The 20,433-nt window shown below is 42.9% G+C and overlaps 1 long non-coding RNA gene across 1 annotated transcript in view; it reads left to right on the top strand.

Moving 5' to 3' along the window:
• LOC138745741 (uncharacterized) overlaps positions 1-10,326 on the top strand; it is a 28,998-nt gene extending 18,672 nt beyond the window's left edge. The window contains exon 4 of the long non-coding RNA XR_011346471.1: positions 8,971-10,326. This is a non-coding gene — a long non-coding RNA (uncharacterized lncRNA). The remainder of the gene's footprint in view (positions 1-8,970) is intronic.
• Positions 10,327-20,433: the final 10,107 nt, after the last annotated feature.

Here is a 20,433-nt window from a genome sequence, read left to right as displayed (position 1 = left end):
CGTGTCACCTTTACACCTCTTCCGCACTGTGAACCTGGTGTCACAGTACCAGCCACAGTTAATTGAACCTGACTGTTAAACCTTCTCACTAATGTGAACCCGGTTTCACAGCATCCGTCTCAGTCTCCCATACATCACACTTAAACCTTCTCCCCTCTGTGAATTCATTAAAACAGTATATGCCCGAGTTTATTATACATCACTGATAAACCTCCCCACTGTGATCCGGGTGTCATAAATCTGTCTCCATGCACTGTACATCAGCATTAAAGCTTCCCCCCACTGTGAACCTCATGAAACATTATCTGACACATTTTATCATACAACACTGTTAAACCTCTCATTGCTATATAACCATATAACCATATAAAGCACACAAAAGGCCAGTGTGGCCCTACTAATCCATGCCGGAACAAAATCTCCACCCTCCTAGTTCCACTGACCAGCACCTGGTCCATACCCTCCAAGTCATCATCCAGTCTTTCCTTAAATGTAAATAATGTCCCTGCTTCAACCACCTCCGCCGAAAGCTTATTCCACATCCCAACCACCCTTTGCATGAAGAAATTTCCCTCTCATATTCCCCATATAATTTTCCCCAGTCAACTCAAACCATGGCCTCTGGTTTGAATATCTCCCACTCTTAATTGAAAAAGCCTATCCATGTTGACTCTGTCCCTTTTAAAATCTTGAACACCTCCATCAATCCCCCCTTCAATCTTCTATGCTCCAGAGAAAAAAGCCTCAGGCTGCTCAACCTTTCTCTGTAACTCAAACCCTGACATCCTGTCAACATTCTCGTGAACCTTCTCTGCACTCTCTCTATTTTGTTTATATCCTTCCTATAATTTGGTGACCAAAACTGCACACAGTATTCCAAACTTGGCCTCACCAATGCTTTGTACAATTTCATCATAACTTCCTAACTCTTGAATTCAATACTCCAATTTATGAAGGCCAACATTCCAAATGCCTTCTTCACCACTCTATCTACCCGAGTATCAACTTTGAGGGTACTATTTACCATAACTCCTAAATCCCTTTGTTGCTCTGCTCTCCTCAATTGTCTACCATTCAATGTATATGACCTATTTAGATTTGCCTTTCCAAAATGCAACACTTCACACTTATCTGTATTAAATTCCATCAGCCATTTCTCAGCTCATTCCTCTAGCTTTCCTACATCTCTTTTTAAGCTATGGTAATCTTCCTCACTGTCCACAATACCACTAATCTTTATATCATCTGCAAACTTACTTATCCAATTCACCACCCCTTCTTCCAGATCTTTAATATATATAACAAACAATAGTGGACCCAGGACCGATGCCTGAGGAACTCCACTAGTCACCGGCCTCCAATTTGACAAACAATTTTCTACCACTACTCTATGACACTTCCCATCCAACCATTGCTGAATCCATTTCACTACCTCCTTATTTATACCTAATGCCTCTACCTTTTCACCTAACCTCCTGTGGGGAACTTTGTCAAAAGCATTACTAAAGTCTAAGTAGACAACATCCACAGCTTTCCCTTCATCAACCTTTTTTGTAAGCCCCTAGAAAAACTCTATAAGGTTTGTTAAGCATGATCTACCCCTGTCAAAACCATGCTGACTACTACCTATCAATCCCTGTTTTTCCAAATATTTGTAAATGCCATCCCTCAGAACACTTACCATTAACTTACCCACCACAGACGTCAGAACTAAGTGGGAAGGAGGATGCAGGGCATTCGATAGCAGGACATTGTGAGAGAATGGATTCCTCGAACTCTTGAGGGGAGAAGGTGCGGATCGATCCATCGGTTTAGGTGGGGCAGGGTATAGACATGGCAGCTGACTGGAATTGTCAGCGGGTTACTGAGACCTGGGAGAGGAGGGGAAGGAGGGTGCAGTAGTATTCTGACGAGAGAGTGCTGAGGGAGAGGCAACATGGGTGGAACCTCAAGGCAAGGGACCCTTGATTGTTTGCAAGGATGGGATTTGTAAATAGATATCCAGCACAGAGCCTCTTTGTCCCCCTGCCATCAGGAAGGAGATATGGAGGAATAAAATCGGGACAGCCAGGCAGCTTCCTCCCACAGGCCATGAGATTGACAAGGCAACATGAGCTGGCTGGGAGCAAAGAATGAAAAGGGGGAGAGGAATATGGACTGATTACAACAGCTCAGCCAGCAGGAGAGAGGGGCTGAAGGGCCTGTTTCTGTGTTGTCTATCTGGACCAGCATTTTGAGTTCAAGCTTAAAAAACCCAACCATTTTTTAATTTAATAATAATGGTACAGAATGAATCAAGAGACAAGATGTCTGTCCAGCAGCAAGCATCGAAGGCACTTTCTGAAACGGAGGCTCTGAAACCACAGGGAGATTCTGGCTGGAATGAGGCCCGACTTCTGCTAGAAGGAGGAGAGGAGAAGCAGGGATAATGTAGGGGAAGGGGTGGGGAAGGGAGGGGGTAGAGATACCTTCCTCCATTCACCTCCCCTTTCCTCCACCCTGTTCCCTGTCCTGGGTAAACTTGTACCTCTCACTTTGTTCGTTTGAGATTGGTCACAGTGTTTGAGCTACCATAAGAAAATAGACACCCACACTGAGAGCAGTTCAGTTTAAACAAATGTTTATTACAAATTCAAAAGCTGATTTCAAACTAAATTATGCAAGCCCTTCCCAATTATACTTATCAACGCCTGGACTGGTCCCAACTGCCGAAGCAAGGCAATGACTGCACACGTGTCATAGGTTGTCGGGGAACCGATAGCAGCTTCTCCACCTCCCTCGACCGGGACGTTAGCTGGACTCTAGAAGTTCTTCTTGCTGAAAGATGTTGCCACCTCTCGGAGAGTCTCTCTCTTCAGCAGCGGGACCATGGCTTATATTACCCAAAAACTGCTTACCCAAGCACCTATTCCCAGCACAGTAAGAAAGATAAGCGAGCAAGCTAGCATGCTAGGCTTCTAGCAAATAACATAATTTTCAGCTTATCACTTTGAATACAATGGTTATTTTGCATCAAGGCTAGACCTCTGACAGTCTGTGACCAAAACAAGCAGGAAGATTAAATGTTCTTGGTCTACAGATGTCCTGTTGTCAGATAACTGCATCTCTGGCCCCTCGGTGGAATTTAGCTTAAGTCTGCTGATTCTAAAAAACAAGCAGGTTCTCAGTCTTGCAGAAGCAAAGGTTGCAAAAGTAAAAAAAAAAACACGGTTTAAATCTTCCATTACATTCCCCTCCCAATTCCCCTCCCCATTTCCTTCCCCCGCTCACCTCCCGGTTCCTCTCCCTCTTCCCATTCTCCTACTCCTAACTCTAACCCCTAACAAACCCTAACCTTAACACTACCGATACCCCCTATCACTACTCCACGTCCCTTAACTCTACCCCTACCCCGTCCCCTAACTCTATCTCTACCCCTACTCCGTCCCCTAACCCCAACCCTAATACTACCCACCTTCCTCTACCCCAAACACTCACCCCACCTCTACCTCCTACTCCTACCCCCTTCCCCTAAACCTAATACAAACCCACTTCCCTGAACTCTAAACCTAACCCTAAACCTAGACCTAATCCTAGCCCATGTCTCCTAACCCTAACCATGATGTTGTTAGAAATAGAAGTACCTTAACAGAAATTGCTCGAGACAAAAATTGAGAACAAAGAACATTTATTATAACAACAATGCAAAGTTGTGTGCTTCCCCTTATCCTGGGAATACACACACACACACTGGGGCTCACCCAACTTTTATACAGTGAATTTCAGTATAGGAATACCCTCCCCCTTACATTCTTCTGCCCCCTGGATGGGTTTGGCATAAGGCAATCCTGCCTGCCTACGTGCTGTTTCTGTGCACTTGGAGTATCCTGTCAGTGTCTCATCATGTTATTGTCCTTATTCACACCTTCCTGATTCTCGGAGCTACAGTCCCTTCATATGCAGAGTTCGCTAATCCTGTCTAGGGTTGACTAATTTAATATGTATAACTTTGTAAATCTATGTAAGGTTAACTAATTATATATGTAGAACTTGGTACTTCTGTCTAGGGCTAGGAGACCCTTATCTCATCCAGACGACCTCTACTTCCTACATTCTATTATTCCTTACCTCTCCTTATCTTATTCATACGGTGGGCTCACTGATCCTGTTGAAAAGACTAGAAGATTCTTATCTGACAGAGGCTGACTCTGCTTCCTGCATTCTAATTTCCATGCTTAGCCTGTTCATACTGGTTTAATCCATCACTCCACATGTCTGCACTAGTTTCCCCATCTTTCATATTTTATGTCAAGTTTCCTCATCTCTCACAATGTTACCTCTATCCCGGTCCTTGCCCTTACTCTCATCCAACCCAAGCCTAAACCCTACCCCTATCCCCTACACCTAACTCCTTCCTCAAAACATACCCCTTACCCCTATCCCATACCCACACCCCCAAGCCTACCCCTTACTCACCCCACTTCCATTACCCCCTTTCTCCTACCCCCATTCCCCTACCACTCCTTCCCCTAGGTTAGGGTAGTGTGAGAGATGGGAAAATTGATCTAAAATTATGAACATGGAAGAAACTAAAATTCATCAGTTAATGGCTGTAACCAGTACAAACAGGATAAGCTTGGGGGTTAGGATGCAGGAAAGCAGAGTCAGCACGATTAACATAAGAATCTTCTAGTCTTTGTGACAAGAGCCACCATAAGACTAAGAAAAGGAGTGGTAAGGAACAATAGAATGTAGGAAGTTGAGGTAGTCTGGATCAGATAAAGGTCTCCTAGCCCTGGACAGAAGTACCAAGTCCTACATATCTAATTAGCTAACCATACACAGATTTATACATATGAAATTAGCCAACCCTAGATAGAATGAGTCAACTCCGCATACCAAGAGATTGTAGCCCCGAGAATCAGGAAGGTGTGAATAAGGACAATGACATGATGGGGCACCCACAGGATACCCCCTGGTCCTCCAAGTGTACTGAAACTGCACGTAGGCAGGAAGGATTACCTATGCCAAACCCATCCAGGGGGCAGAAGAATGTAAGGGGGAGGGCACTCTGATACTGAAATTGACTGTATAAAAGTTGGGTGAGCCCCAGTATGTGTGTGTATTCCCAGGGTAAGGGGAAGCACCCAACTTTGCATTGTTGTTGTAATAAATGTTCTTTGTTCTCAATTTTTGTCTCGAGCAATTTCTTTAAAGGTACTTTAATTTCTAACAAATGGGGGCTCGTCCGGGATCACACTCCCTCCACTGACAGAGTACCCCGACGACGAGAGTAGGTGCACCCCGGCTGATTCAGCTGGACTCACGGGCGACGGGTGGCTGGTCAGTGGAAGAAGCGAGTGATATCCGAGAAGAGGCATTGAGAACAAACGACGGAAGGAAGCGCGCTAGAGCATTGCTACTGGAACACGGTAAGAGTAATTTTACTTGTTTATAAGTATGGGAATAATGAGTAGCAAGGAAGAGAGTCCTGGTTCAGGATGTGAACACCAGATAGCTACGTACAGCCCGCTTGGGTTGATGTTATCTGAGTGGGGCACGGGAAAGACCCGTGGGAAAGACAAACTGACAATGGTCGGGTATTGTTGTATTGAATGGGTTAAATACCCGGTTAAAGGGAGGTCCGTGTACTGGCCAAAGTTCGGATCCGAGGATGAATGGATGTGTCAAGCTTTGAACATCTGGCTCTATCAAAACCAGAAAGACAATGTTGAGAGCAGGGAATATGCAGCCTGCTGGCTCAAGGGACCCATTGAACAACTGGTTTTGAATGAGAAAGAATTCAGGGATAAGAGAGAGGAGGAACCTTTTGTCCCTGAATCACAGGGTTGGGATGTGTTACATTCCCTCCCTCCACCTTATGTTCCTCCTATGCCGGCTCCTATCTTTCCTTCCCCTCCTATGACCTACCCTTCTGCACCTCCCCCTCCTCCCCCACCACTAGAGTAGAAAGAGGAGAACCGGAGTGGTATGGTGACTCGCTCACAAAGCGCTCGATTACCACCTCCGTTGACAGTAGAGGTAGAACATTGTAATTCAGAACAGCGTGAGATCCCTCAGGAAGAAGTGGCAGAACCCTGCGATTCACTTCTCAGGGAACAGGAACACAAATCTAAGAAACCAGAAATTAGCTGGATGCGACCCCTGCGGGAGGTTCCCGTGGGAGAAGGTCTGGGGATCGTAAATGTGCCCCTGACCAGCACTGAAGTACGTAATTTCAAGAAAGAATTAATCTCCCTGATAGAAGATCCCCAGGGATGTGCCGAACAGTTAGACCAATTTTTGGGACCAAATATATATATAATATGGGGGTCTCGACATAGAATCCCCAGCAGGGGAACATTTGGTACTAACAGGTTTTGTTACCAACTCAGCCCCAGACATTAGGAGAAAATTACAAAAGACAGAAAATTGGCATGAGCAGGGAATAACCCAGCTTCTACAGATCACACAAAAAGCATTTGTCCAGACATCTGAGGATAAGCAGAAAGCAAAGGCTAACATTTTGATGCAAGCAGTTAAAGGAATAGTAGATGAGTAACATGAAAAAGGCAGGGACCGTGTGCCAGCTCCTCAATGTTGGGAGAAGCGTCGGGAGTGGGAGAGTAGAGACCAGAGATAATTTCATAAATCACGACTTCCCACTTCAGTCACTGACCAATATTGATTAAAATTCATGCTAAAAATTAAATGTCATAAATGATCGTTTTTCAATACTGTAGAATTAGCGAATTTAACTACCAGTTAATTCCAATTTATGAAATAAATTGTATTCAAATGTGATTTTGCACAGAGAGTACCTGAGAGTTGAGTGATGTTATAACATTTGCAGGGAGAAATGTTTGCGCAAATAGGGTGAGTTCGACACATCTTATTTTAAGTGTATGTAAGATAAAGAAAGGATCTGATGTGTAAAGTGGCTGGATCAGCCAGTTGAAGGGGGAGTGTGCATGTCCCTTTAAGTGCACTGTGGCACTTGAAACTGAGGCTCCAGGCTCCTCTCTTGCAGTTAGAGGTATTTCTTCTACACATTCAGCAGTCAAGGTCCGTGAGTTTAAAGATCACCCACCTCTGGAGAATAAAGATACCTCTGGGGATTCCTATGGGGATTCCTATAAGTTTAATCATTCATTTCTCTGGTGCATTTTCCTCCGGAGTGAAATTAATGCCTCAGCACAATTTCTCTGTATTGCCGCTGTTATTTAATTCATGATAACTTTCCCCATTCATCAGGTTTATATTTAAATCCGGTAGTGCGGAAGTTACATTGTAAATAATCACGGAGGTAAACCCTGCGCGACTGGATTCAGCTTAATGGAGAAATAAACCTGCGAACTGGTCTATGGTGGTGTGTGAGTACTGCAATAGGTGGAATATGATTTACATTGGTGGCATCGTTCAGAACAATTGGGCGCATAGGAATAATAATAGCATTAATTACTCACAGATCTTGTACCTGATACTATTCACTACGTCCCGGCTTCAGGACTGGGAAATTGGCATGGTACAGAGAAATTGGCATGGCACCAATATTTCTTGATTCACTAATGACTCCACAAGCTCCAGGATTCATGCAGCTAAACTTTAAGTGCAATATTATAGAAACTAGCCGGTACTTAAATGATTATGTGTGCAATCAACATTGGAAAAATATGAAAGGTAATACAGGTGCTCCCCTACTTATGATTTTACGATGACACAATAGCATGACTGTCATTTACTTTCATATAATGTGTTAAAGGTCATCACAAGCATCATTGATTTTTCCAATAAACTTTGATAATTTCTCTAAGGTGAATTTTTTGTAGCCTCGTTGGTTAATCACATTTTCGGAAAGCTTACAGGGACTGTTGGGAGAGAGCAGGGTAGTGAGATCAGTATGAGGACTGATACAGTGCTGTTAATGTTAGACAAGGTACGTCTCCAATTAAGATTTTTTTTCAACTTAAGCTGGGTCTGCTGGAACGCAACCCTATCGTAAATTGAGGAGCACCTGTGATGTTCTTCTATCTAAAGCCAGCTTTAGATAAACTCTTATCATTCTGACAAATCCAGGTCTAAGTCTAATTTTCCTCCAGCCTTTGAGCAAGCGCTTCCACTGCTGCATCTTACTGATCACCTCCTCACCAATGAATCAGGAGACCATGGTGTATGGCACTCACTGCACAAGCAGTCTGAAAATGTGTACAAGCCTGTTCAACTTCATTTTACAAAATCAACAATCGGTTCCAGGCTCCCCAATGCTCTCTGTGGAGAGAAAATTGCCAGATTTTTACCCTTTTAATGCCCTTGGTTATGTTTGCCTCTTCTCAAAGATTACATGGCTGCACAGAGGAGCAAGGCTGAAAATGCCTTGAAGTAATCTGTTGGCTGCACTTGTGACCTTTAGTCAGAAAATGCATGGGCTCTTGTCTCACTTTGGGTAGTGCAGCGGTTAGTTCAACTATATTACAGTGGCACTGATGAGTACATGGATGTGAGGGGGTTGGAGGGTTATGGGCAGGGAGTAGGTAGGTGGAACTAGTTGGAGTTTCATGTAAATCGGTGCGGACTAGAAGGGCCAATATGGCCTGTTTCAGTACTGTTATTGCTATATGGTTATTATATGGAATATGGTTGTGAGCTGTGGCACAAGGCATTTTACTTAAGGCAGAACTAAAGGTTGAATATGTTTCAAGTTCTCTTGCAGAGGCTCTTGTGCTACAATGTCTGTTATGTACTCTAACAAATTGGAGGGTTGTGCCCCATACAGACAAGCAGCTCCAACTGCATTTTAATAAGGTCTAACATATTCAAAACCCATGCAAATATGGTTTGTGTTTCATTTTACAATTTTTACACTAACACAAAGGAAAGTCAGATTGTTATTCATTTTATTAAAATCTAGTGATTGGTTATATGTAAAAGCATGGCAAGAGGATCAACTAAAACCTGCCTGGGATGGTCCCTGCTGTGTACTTTTAATTACAGACACCGCAGTAAGAACAAGAGAGAAAGGCTGGACCCACATTCAAAGAATTAAACCAGCTTCTGAACCACAACATCACGACACACAGATTCAACCCTCAACCTGGCGTGCAGTTCCTCATCCTTCAGACCTGAAACTTACACTGCGCCGTGACAACGTGCCGTAATGTTACATTTATTGTTGTATTTTTTAACTGTTTATACATTTATTGTTGTATTTTTAACTGTTTATTTTTTTAACTGTTTATTCATTTATTGGGGTATTGTTTGTTAACTGTTTATGTCACTTCATTACTCGCTATGTTTTAAGTCCTCCTGGAATAGTGGCAGCAGAGGTTACAATTGTGCTCCTTTAGAATGTAGACAGGGCATAGATTTAATGTATAGTCATAGTGGGATATGGGTTAACAAGGGATTCCAATACGGACCAGGGGAACTGAACAGCTTTAGTGGAGTACATCTAATTTGTTTCTTAGCCTACACAGGTATTAAAGACAGAAGTTTTGAGGCGATAGCACAAAGGACATGGTGGGACAAAGACAGACAGAATGGTAGTCAGGATTGTACATGTAGCAGAGAGAGAGAGTTAATACATATGCTAATGTACACAGACAGGCTGCAACTCACAAGTTCAATGATACCCATGCTAATGTTAGCAGACAAGCTGCAACACACAGTTAAATCACAAGAAACAATCCCCCCCCAGCTTGGTCTCTTTTCATCACCCTGTGAAGGGGAGCACCAGTTACCAACAACGTGAGCTGCTTGACACTGTGAGAGATGGGAAAATTGACCTAAAATTATGAACATGGAAGAAACTAAAGTTCATCAGTAAAATGGCTGAAACCAGTTCAAACAGGATAAGTTTGGGGCTTAGGATGCAGGAAAGCAGAGTCAGCACGATTAACATAAGAATCTTCTAGTCTTTGTGACAAGACCATAGGACTAAGATAAGGAATGGTAAGGTACAATAGAATGTAGGAAGTTGAGGTAGTCTGGATCAGATAAGGGTCTCCTAGCCCTGGACAGAAGTACCAAGTCATACATTTCTAATTAGCTAACCATACACAGATTTATACATATGAAATTAGCCAACCCTAGATAGAATGAGTCAACTCTGCATATCAAGAGACTGTAGCCCCGAGAATCAGGAAGGTGTGAATAAGGACAATGACATGAAGGGACACCGACAGGATACCCCCCCCGGTTCTCCAAGTATACTGAAATTGCACGTAGGCAGGCAGGATTGCCTAATGCCAAACCTCTCCAGCAGGAGGCAGAAGAATGTAAGGGGGAGGGTATTCCTACACTGAAATCAACTGTATAAAAGTTGGGTGAGCCCCAGTGTGTGTGTGTATTCCCAGGGTAAGGGGAAGCACCCAACTTTGCATTGTTGTAGTAATAAATGTTCTTTGTTCTCAATTTTTGTCTCGAGCAATTTCTTTAAAGGTACTTTAATTCCTAACAAATGGGGGCTCGTCCGGGATCACACTCCCTCCACTGACAGAGTACCCCGACGACGAGAGTAGGTGCACCCCGGCTGATTCAGCTGGACTCACGGGCGACGGGTGGCTGGTCAGTGGAAGAAGCGAGTGATATCCGAGAAGAGGCATTGAGAACAAACGGCGGAAGGACGCGCGCTAGAGCAGTACTGCCAGAACTCGGTAAGAGTATTTTACTTGTTCCTAAGTATGGGAATAGCGGGCAGTAGAGATGAGAGTCCTGACACAGGACGTGACCACCAGATAGCTACGTACAGCCCGCTTGGGATGATGTTATCTGAGTGGGGCACAGGAAAGACCCGCGGTAAAGACAAACTGACGACGGTCAGGTATTGTTGTAATGAATGGGTGAGATACCCGGTTAAAGGGAGCTCCGTGTACTGGCCAAAATTCGGATCCGAGGATGAATGGATGTGTGAAGCTTTGAACTTATGGCTCTATCAAAACCAGCCAGACAATGTTGAGAGCAGGGAATATGCAGCCTGCTGGCTCAAGGGATCCATTGAACAGCTGGTTTTGAATGAGAAAGAATCCAGGGATAAGAGAGAGGAGGAACCTCTTGTCCCTGAATCACAGGGTTGGGATGTGTTACATTCCCTCCCTCCACCCTATGTTCCTCCTATGCCGGCTCCTATCTTTCCTTCCCCTCCTATGACCTACCCTTCTGCACCTTCCCCACCTCCCCCACCACTAGAGAAGAGAGAAGAGAGCAGGAGTGGTATGATAACTTGCTCACAAAGCACTCGATTACCACCTCTGTTGGCAGGAGAGAGAGGTAACTTTAATTCAGAACAGCATGAGACTCTTCAGGAAGAAAGGGCAGAACCCATTGATTCATTTCCCAGGGAGCAGGAACCCAGACCTAATAAGCCAGAAACCAATTGGATGAGACCACTGCGGGAAGTTCCCATGGGAGAGGGTCTCGGTTTCGTAAATGTGCCCCTGACCAGTACTGAAGTGTGTAACTTTAAGAAAGAACTGACCTCCCTGATAGAAGATCCCCAGGGATGTGCTGAACAGTTAGACCAATTTTTGGGACCATATATATATACAATATGGGGGTCTCGACATAGAATCCCCAGCAGGGGAACAATTGGTACTAACAGGTTTTGTTACCAACTCAGCCCCAGATATTAGGAGAAAATTACAAAAGACAGAAAATTGGCATGAGCAGGGAATAACCCAGCTTCTACAGATCACACAAAAAGCATTTGTCCAGACATCTGAGGATAAGCAGAAAGCAAAGGCTAACATTTTGATGCAAGCAGTTAAAGTAATAGTAGATGAGTAACATGGAAAAGGCAGGGACTGTGTGCCAGCTCCTGAATGTTGGGAGAAGTGCAGGGAGTGGGAGAGTAGAGACCAGAGATAATTTCATAAATCATGACTTCCCACTTCAGTCACTGACCAATATTGATTAAAATTCATGCTAAAATTTAAATGTCATAAATGATCGTTTTTCAATACTGTAGAATTAGCGAATTTAACTACCAGTTAATTCCAATTTATGAAATAAATTGTATTTAAATGTGATTTTGCACAGGGAGTACCTGAGAGTTGAGTGATGTTATAACATTTGCAGGGAGAAATGTTTGCGCAAATAGGGTGAGTTCTATACATCTTAACTTTAAGTGTATGTGAGATAAAGAAAGGATCTGATGTGTAAAGTGGCTGGATCAGCCAGTTGAAGGGGGAGTGTGCATGTCCCTTTAAGTGCACTGTGGCACTTGAAACTGAGGCTCCAGGCTCCTCTCTTGCAGTTAGAGGTATGGAGCCCTATCAATAGATTTAGTACATTTCTTCTACACATTCAGCAGTCAAGGTCCGTGAGTTTAAAGAACACCCACCTCTGGAGAATAAAGATACCTCTGGGGATTCCCGTAAGTTTAATCATTAATTTCTCTGGTGCATTTTCCTCCGGAGTGAAATTAATGCCTCAGCACAATTTCTCTGTATTGCCGCTGTAATTTAGTTCATGATAACTCTCCCCCCCCCTCCCCATTCATCAGGTTTATATTTAAATCCGGTAGTGCAGAAGTTACATTGTAAATAATCACGGAGGTAAACCCTGCGCGACTGGATTCAGCTTAATGGAGAAATAAACCTGCGAACTGGTCTATGGTGGTGTGTGAGTACTGCAATAGGTGGAATATGATTTAAATTGGTGGCATAGTTCAGAACAATTGGGTGCATAAGAATAATAATATCATTAATAACTCACAGATCTTGTACCGGATGCTATTCAGTACATCTTGACTTAAGGACTGGAGAAATTGGCATGTTAGAATGAGATTGGCATGGCACCAATATTTCTTGATTCAATAATGACTCCACAAGCTCCAGGATTCATGCAGCAGAACTTTTAAGTGGAATATAATAGAAACTAGCCTGTACTTAAATTATTGTGTGTGCAATCTTCATAAGAACATCTTTTAACTTTTTTTTGGTGCCTGTTTTACAGACTGTTTTAAATAAGGCCAGCTCCTGTGAGCTGTGGCACAAGGCATTTTACTTAAGGCAGAACTAAAGGTTGAATATGTTTCAAGTTCTCTTGCAGGGGCTCTTGTGCTGCAATGTCTGTTATGTACTCTAACAAATTGGAGGGTTGTGCCCCATACAGACAAGCAGCTCCAACTGCATTTTAATAAGGTCTAACATATTCAAAACCCATGCAAATATGGTTTGTGTTTCATTTTACAATTTTTACACTAACACAAAGGAAAGTCAGATTGTTACAAAGTGCCGTAATTTAACATTTTTTTTCGTTTCTTTAATGGTTTATTCAGTTATTGTTGTATTTTACTTGTCTTTTGATTATTCAGTTATTGTTGTATTTTATTGCAGTTTTCAATGAGCTTTACATTTATTGTGTTTTATTCAGTTCTTATTGTATTTTATTGCAGTTTTCAATGAGCTTTACATTTATTGTGTTTTATTCAGTTCTTATTGTATTTTATTGCAGTTTTCAATGAGCTTTACATTTATTGTGCTTTATTCAGTTCTTATTGTATTTTAATGCTGTTTTTAATGAGCTTTACATGTATTGTTCATTGTTGTTTACTAATTTCTTTGGAATATTGTTCGTTAATGTTTTAAGCCCCCCTGGAATAGGGGCAGCAGAGGTTACAATTCAGCTCCTTTAGAATGTAGACAGGGCATAGATTTAATGTATAGTCATAATGGGATATAAGGGATCCCAATACGGACCAGGGGAATTAAACAGCTTTAGTGGAGTACATCTAATTTGTATCTTAGCCTACACAGGTATTAAAGACAGGAGTTTTGAAGCGATAGCACAAAGGACATGGTGGGACAAAGACAGACAGAATGGTAGTCAGCATTGTACATGTAACAGAGAGAGAGAGAGTTAATACATATGCTAATGTACACAGACAGGCTGCAACTCACAAGTTCAATGATACATATGCTAATGTTAGCAGACAAGCTGCAACACACAGTTAAATCACAAGAAACAATCCCCCCCCAGCTTGGTCTCTTTTCATCACCCCGTGAAGGGGAGCACCAGTTTCCAACAACGTGAGCTGCTTGACACTTTAATATCAGGCTCCAAACAGCCTTCGGAGATCGGTGGCCCTAGGGTTCGGGGCTGAAGAGGACATCAGATACTAGCCACAATTCAACGGAACCGCCTGACTACTCGTTCGCTGCTGAAGGCAGCGTTTCTCAGAGACTGCTACTTGTTCGCTGCTGAAGGCAGCGTCTCTCACAGACTTCGTCAGGACAATGCTTACAAAAGTCGGGTGGTTAAAAGACACTGCTTCAATGTTTCAACGTGAATCTGCCCATGCCCATGTTCAGACGTGGCAACTTCGGACTGATGTGGGATGGACTAGACTCTTTACTGAGAACTGGAGCCTGATACTCACAACCCTAATAAGCAGCTGGACTCGCTACTCTGACCTTCATGGTGCTCCCCTACCTAAAGACTTTACACAGACATTACAATTCGGTTATTGACCAGCTGGGTAAAACTACACCTTACACTTGAAAGATCAGTGTTACTGATCTAAAAGAAAAGTGAGGAAAGGGGGGGGGGGGATCAGTCACACTGACACTAGTAACCAAAGATCAGTAACACTGATCATGGTGAAAGATCAGTATTACTGATCTAAAAGAAAAGTGAGGAAAGGGGGGGGGGGGATCAGTCACACTGACACTAGTAACCAAAGATCAGTAACACTGATCATGGTGAAAGATCAGTATTACTGATCTAAAAGAAAAGTGAGGATTGTGAGAGATGGGAAAATTGACCTAAAATTATGAACATGGAAGAAACTAAAGTTCATCAGTAAAATGGCTGAAACCAGTTCAAACAGGATAAGTTTGGGGCTTAGGATGCAGGAAAGCAGAGTCAGTACGATTAACATAAGAATCTTCTAGTCTTTGTGACAAGACCATAGGACTAAGATAAGGAATGGTAAGGTACAATAGAATGTAGGAAGTTGAGGTAGTCTGGATCAGATAAGGGTCTCCTAGCCCTGGACAGAAGTACCAAGTCATACATTTCTAATTAGCTAACCATACACAGATTTATACATATGAAATTAGCCAACCCTAGATAGAATGAGTCAACTCTGCATATCAAGAGACTGTAGCCCCGAGAATCAGGAAGGTGTGAATAAGGACAATGACATGAAGGGACACCGACAGGATACCCCCCCCCGGTTCTCCAAGTATACTGAAATTGCACGTAGGCAGGCAGGATTGCCTAATGCCAAACCTCTCCAGCAGGAGGCAGAAGAATGTAAGGGGGAGGGTATTCCTACACTGAAATCAACTGTATAAAAGTTGGGTGAGCCCCAGTGTGTGTGTGTATTCCCAGGGTAAGGGGAAGCACCCAACTTTGCATTGTTGTAGTAATAAATGTTCTTTGTTCTCAATTTTTGTCTCGAGCAATTTCTTTAAAGGTACTTTAATTCCTAACAACACTTTAATATCAGGCTCCAGACAGCCTTCGGAGATTGGTGGCCCTAGGGTTCGGGGCTGAAGAGGACATCAGATACTAGCCACAATTCAACGGAACCGCCTGACTACTGCTACTCGTTCGCTGCTGAAGGCAGCGTCTCTCACAGACTTCGTCAGGACAACGCTTACAAAAGTCGGGTGGTTCAAAGACACTGCTTCAATGTTTCAACGTGAATCTGCCCATGCCCATGTCCAGACGTGGCAACTTCGGACTGATGTGGGATGGACTAGACTCTTTACTGAGAACTGGAGCCTGATACTCACAACCCTAATAAGCAGCTGGACTCGCTACTCTGACTTTCATGGTGCTCCCCTACCTAAAGACTTTACACAGGTGTTACATTTCGGTTATTGACCAGCTGGGTAAAACTACACCTTACACTTGAAAGATCAGTATTACTGATCTAAAAGAAAAGTGAGGAAGGGGGGGGGGGGATCAGTCACACTGACACTAGTAACCAAAGATCAGTAACACTGATCATGGTGAAAGATCAGTATTACTGATCTAAAAGAAAAGTGAGGATTGTGAGAGATGGGAAAATTGATCTAAAATTATGAACATGGAAGAAACTAAAGTTCATCAGTAAATGGCTGTAACCAGTACAAACAGGATGAACTTGGGGATTAGGATGCAGGAAAGCAGAGTCAGCACGATTAACATAAGAATCTTCTAGTCTTTGTGACAAGACCATAAGACTAAGATAAGGAGTGGTAAGGAACAATAGAATGTAGGAAGTTGAGGTAGTCTGGATCAGATAAGGGTCTCCTAGCCCTGGACAGAAGTACCAAGTCATACATTTCTAATTAGCTAACCATACACAGATTTATACATATGAAATTAGCCAACCCTAGATAGAATGAGTCAACTCTGCATACCAAGAGATTGTAGCCCCGAGAATCAGGAAGGTGTGAATAAGGACAATAACATGAAGGGACACCGACAGGATACCCCTGGTCCTCCAAGTGTACTGAAACTGCACGTAGGCAGGAAGGATTACCTATGCCCAACCCATCCAGGGGGCAGAAGAATGTAAGGGGGGAGGGCACTCTGATACTGAAATTGACTGTATAAAAGTTGGGTGAGCCCCAGTGTGTGTGTGTATTCCCAGGGTAAGGGGAAGCACCCAACTTTGCATTGTTGTAGTAATAAATGTTCTTCGTTCTCAATTTTTGTCTCGAGCAATTTCTTTAAAGGTACTTTAATTTCTAACACCATCATCTTATACAACCTCACCATAACTTCCCAACTCCTATTTTCTTTTTGTTAATTAATGAAGGCCAAGATGACAAAAGCTGGCTTTAGATCCCTGTCGTCCTGTGACACCACTTTCATGGAATTATGCAACTGTGTTTTATCTCTTGCTGCCGATTTCTATAACTTGGCTGTTCAATTTCATAATGTTGGCTTCTGGACTATTTTATTGTGCCCCTTGATCTAGAGAGTTCTGGCAGAACAAAGCAATTTTGTTTTCTTTTGTCAGGTCAAATTTTGTCACATTGATCCAAAAACAAATATTTTCACCATTCCTTCATTTCAGATTCTCTGCAGCTGTCGTATTGAACCTCACAGTGATGGCATCATGTTTGTCTTGTTTATCCTTTACCCCTCCATCCAGACAGATGTGCTGATCAACAAGTCGACTCCACTCATCCAGCACCACTGCCATTTCTGCTGCTCGGGCTTTTCATCCCACGTATTCAGTTTGTTATTTCTCCTCTTCTTTTTCTCAGCAAAGAGAATCAGGTTTGTTTGAATATCTTTCAGAATCCCAGTGAAAGGTTATCGACCTGAATGTTTTAACTCCGATTATTTTTCCAGTAGATGACCTGCTGAGTATTTCCAGCATTGAGATTTTATTTTACTTTCTTGGTGTATTACTGAGTGCTTTGAATGGGAGAAGAAATGTGGGTTGGGTTAAGTTGAGATGTCTCGATCATGGAGTGAATTTAGAAAAATAGACGTAAAAGTGGAGGGTGCATGGAAATTGTTCATTAATCTTTTCAAATTGATTTTGGAGCTATGATTGTTTTCTGATGTATGCACAGTGTTCAGAATTAAATTTTTTTGTGATGAACATGTCTCAAAATTTGTCATATTGTGGCAACAAAACAGGTGCAAATATTGTTCTAAATTACATTTTAAAAAAAGAAATTCATTTGTGCAAAATGAAGAGTAAGTGAGAGTGACTGTGTTTCCTTGTCCATTCGGAAATCTGATGGCAGTGGGGGAGAAGCTATGTTTGTACCTTTGGGTGTTCATCTTCAGGCTCCTGGACCTGTTTTCCTGGTGATCACAGTGTGAAGAAGGCCTGGTCTGGGTGGTGAGGGTCCCTGAGGATAGAGGTTGTTTTCTTGAGACTCCGCCTCTCGGAGAAGTCCTTGATACATGGGCCAGAAAGCGCGGGATACTCACATGGCTTAATTTAAACCTGCTGGCAGCAAACTCTTAATGATGTCCCACCTTGTCCCGTGGAGCCCGGCACACTATACCCATATGACAGTTTACAGCACGGTAGCAGGCCATATCGGCCCTTCGAGTCCGTGCCAGTTCACATGAACAACTCCACTAGTTTCCCCCTCCCACACTCTGCCCATATCCCTCCAACCCCTTCATATACATGTACACATCCAACCTTCTCTTAAGTCACAGAATGGACACTGCTGCAATTATCTCTTCTGGAAGATCATTCCATTCTGCCACCACTCTCTGAGTGAAGAAGCATCCTCCAACATTTCTCCTAAAGCTTTACTCCTTACCCTTAACTCATGCCCTCTTGTTCCAACCTCCCCTGCCCTCAGGGGAAAGACTCTACTCATATCTAGTCTATCTATTCCCTTCAAAATTTTAAATACCTCTATCATAACCCCCTTCAACCATCTACATTCTAATGAATAAAGTCGCAATCTCCTTAATCCTTCTCTGTGCTCTTGATGTTGTTAGTCAGGCAACATTTTTGTAAATCTTCTCTGCACCCTTTCCACCTTATCTATATCCTTCCAATAAATGGAGATCAGAACTGAACACAATTCTCCAAACTTGGCCTCACCAATGCCTTAAACAGCTATACTCTAGACTATGCTAGGATTTATGAAGGCCAGCATGCCCTGTCTACATGGGAATCCAACCTCAGTGAACCATGTACCATAACTCCAAGATCCCCCTGTTCCTCTTCATTCCCCTTAACTGTATTTGTCAACATTAAAATCCATCTGGCATCTTTCAGTCTACTATTCCAAACAAACCAAGAAAACCTTCCTCACTATTTTCGTATCTTCGGCATATTTTCTCACCCAATTAACCACCCCCGCATCCAAATCATGAATATAAATGATAAACAACAGGGGACTCAGCACCGATCCCTGAGGCACACTGCTCGTCACAGGCTTCCATCCTGACAGACAGTTGTCCACCATGACTTTCTGCTGTCTGTTTCACAGCCACCTCTGAACCCATCTCACTATCTATTAATCCCTAGTGACTGAACCTTCCTAACTAACTTTACATGCGGAACATTATCAAAAGCCTTACTAAAATTCAAATAGATCTCATCACCTGATCTACTTTTCTCATCAAAAAATTCAACAAGATTCATCGAACATGATTTTCCCTTCACAAACCCATGCTGGGTGCCCCTGATCCCTCCCTGCCTATCCAGATATTTGTACATACTATCTCGAAGAATACCCTCCATAACTTTTGCCACCACCAAACTCAAACTTATTGGCCGATAATTATTTGGCCTACACCTTGAGCTCTTTTTAAAACAGCGGAACTACATTTGCAACCCTCCAATCCCGCAACACCACACCCACTTCCAGTGATCTTTGTAAAATCACCATCAGAGCCCCGGCTATTTGCTCCCTGACCTCCTTTAACGTCCTGAGAAAAGTACCATTAGGACCAGGAGACTTATCCACCTCCATTGACCCTGGAAGATCCAAAACCCTCTCTTTAATAATCCTTATCCTTTCCATAACTAAAGCATTCATCTCATTTATCTCACATAGTCCAGTGTCCCTTTCCCTCGTGAATAGAGAAGAGAAAAAAAAATGTTCAATATCTTCCCCATCTCATACAGCTCTTGACATACACATCGCCCACCGTTACCATTTTCCAGTGGACCTACTCTATCCTTCAACCTCCTTTTACTGTTCATGTATCTGTAAAAACCCTCATGATTCACGTTCACCTTATTAGCTATTGACACCTTATACCATCTTTTTGCCTTTCTAATTTCCCTTTTGAGGTTCTTTCTGCAATCTAAGTAAGGATCAATCTTTTGTTTCTTATATTTAGCATGGGCCTCCCTCTTATCCTGAACCGTTCCTAATTTTTCTAGAAAACCACGGCTTCCTTGGAGTCTTGCCTTTCGGCCGATCTGGAACATGAAGATCCCTTACTCTCAAAATCTCACTTTTAAATACCCTCCAATTTTCTTCTAGATCATTTTCGACTAAAAGATCAGCCCACACAACTCTCTGCAAATCTCTTCTCATTTCTTCAAATCTGGCCTACCCCCACTCGACGATCTTCAACTTTGAACCCGACCTATCCCCTTCCATAATTAAGCTAAATCTAAAGGACCCATGATCACTGGATCTGAAGTTCTCCCTAACGCTCACCTCCGCCACCTGCCCCATTTCATTCTCTTCCCACAGATCGAACACTGACCCCATCTCGTGGACATCTCCACATGCTGCTGCAAAATGCAGTCCTGAACACGTTATCTAAACTCTAAGCCATCCTGACCTCTCACTGACTCTGTTTCCCAATCGATGTTAGGACTTCACTTGCCTCCTTTCTGGACCCATCAACCTTGCGTATAACTTAATCAGGCTGAAACCTAGTTTTGTGTTGTGGCATAATGGCAGAGGACATGACATTCTGGTACATAGTAGGTGCATTGGACGCTGCTACAGGATCTCAAGTAAGAGAATTTGTTGCCAATCCCCTGGTGGAAAACCAGTACACCAGGTT

This window comes from Narcine bancroftii, chromosome 11 (genome assembly GCF_036971445.1).
Source record: "Narcine bancroftii isolate sNarBan1 chromosome 11, sNarBan1.hap1, whole genome shotgun sequence".
NCBI classification, from domain to species: domain Eukaryota; kingdom Metazoa; phylum Chordata; class Chondrichthyes; order Torpediniformes; family Narcinidae; genus Narcine; species Narcine bancroftii.
The sequence above is the reverse complement of the archived record's forward strand: the minus strand, read 5'-3'. Positions and strand labels throughout refer to the sequence as shown.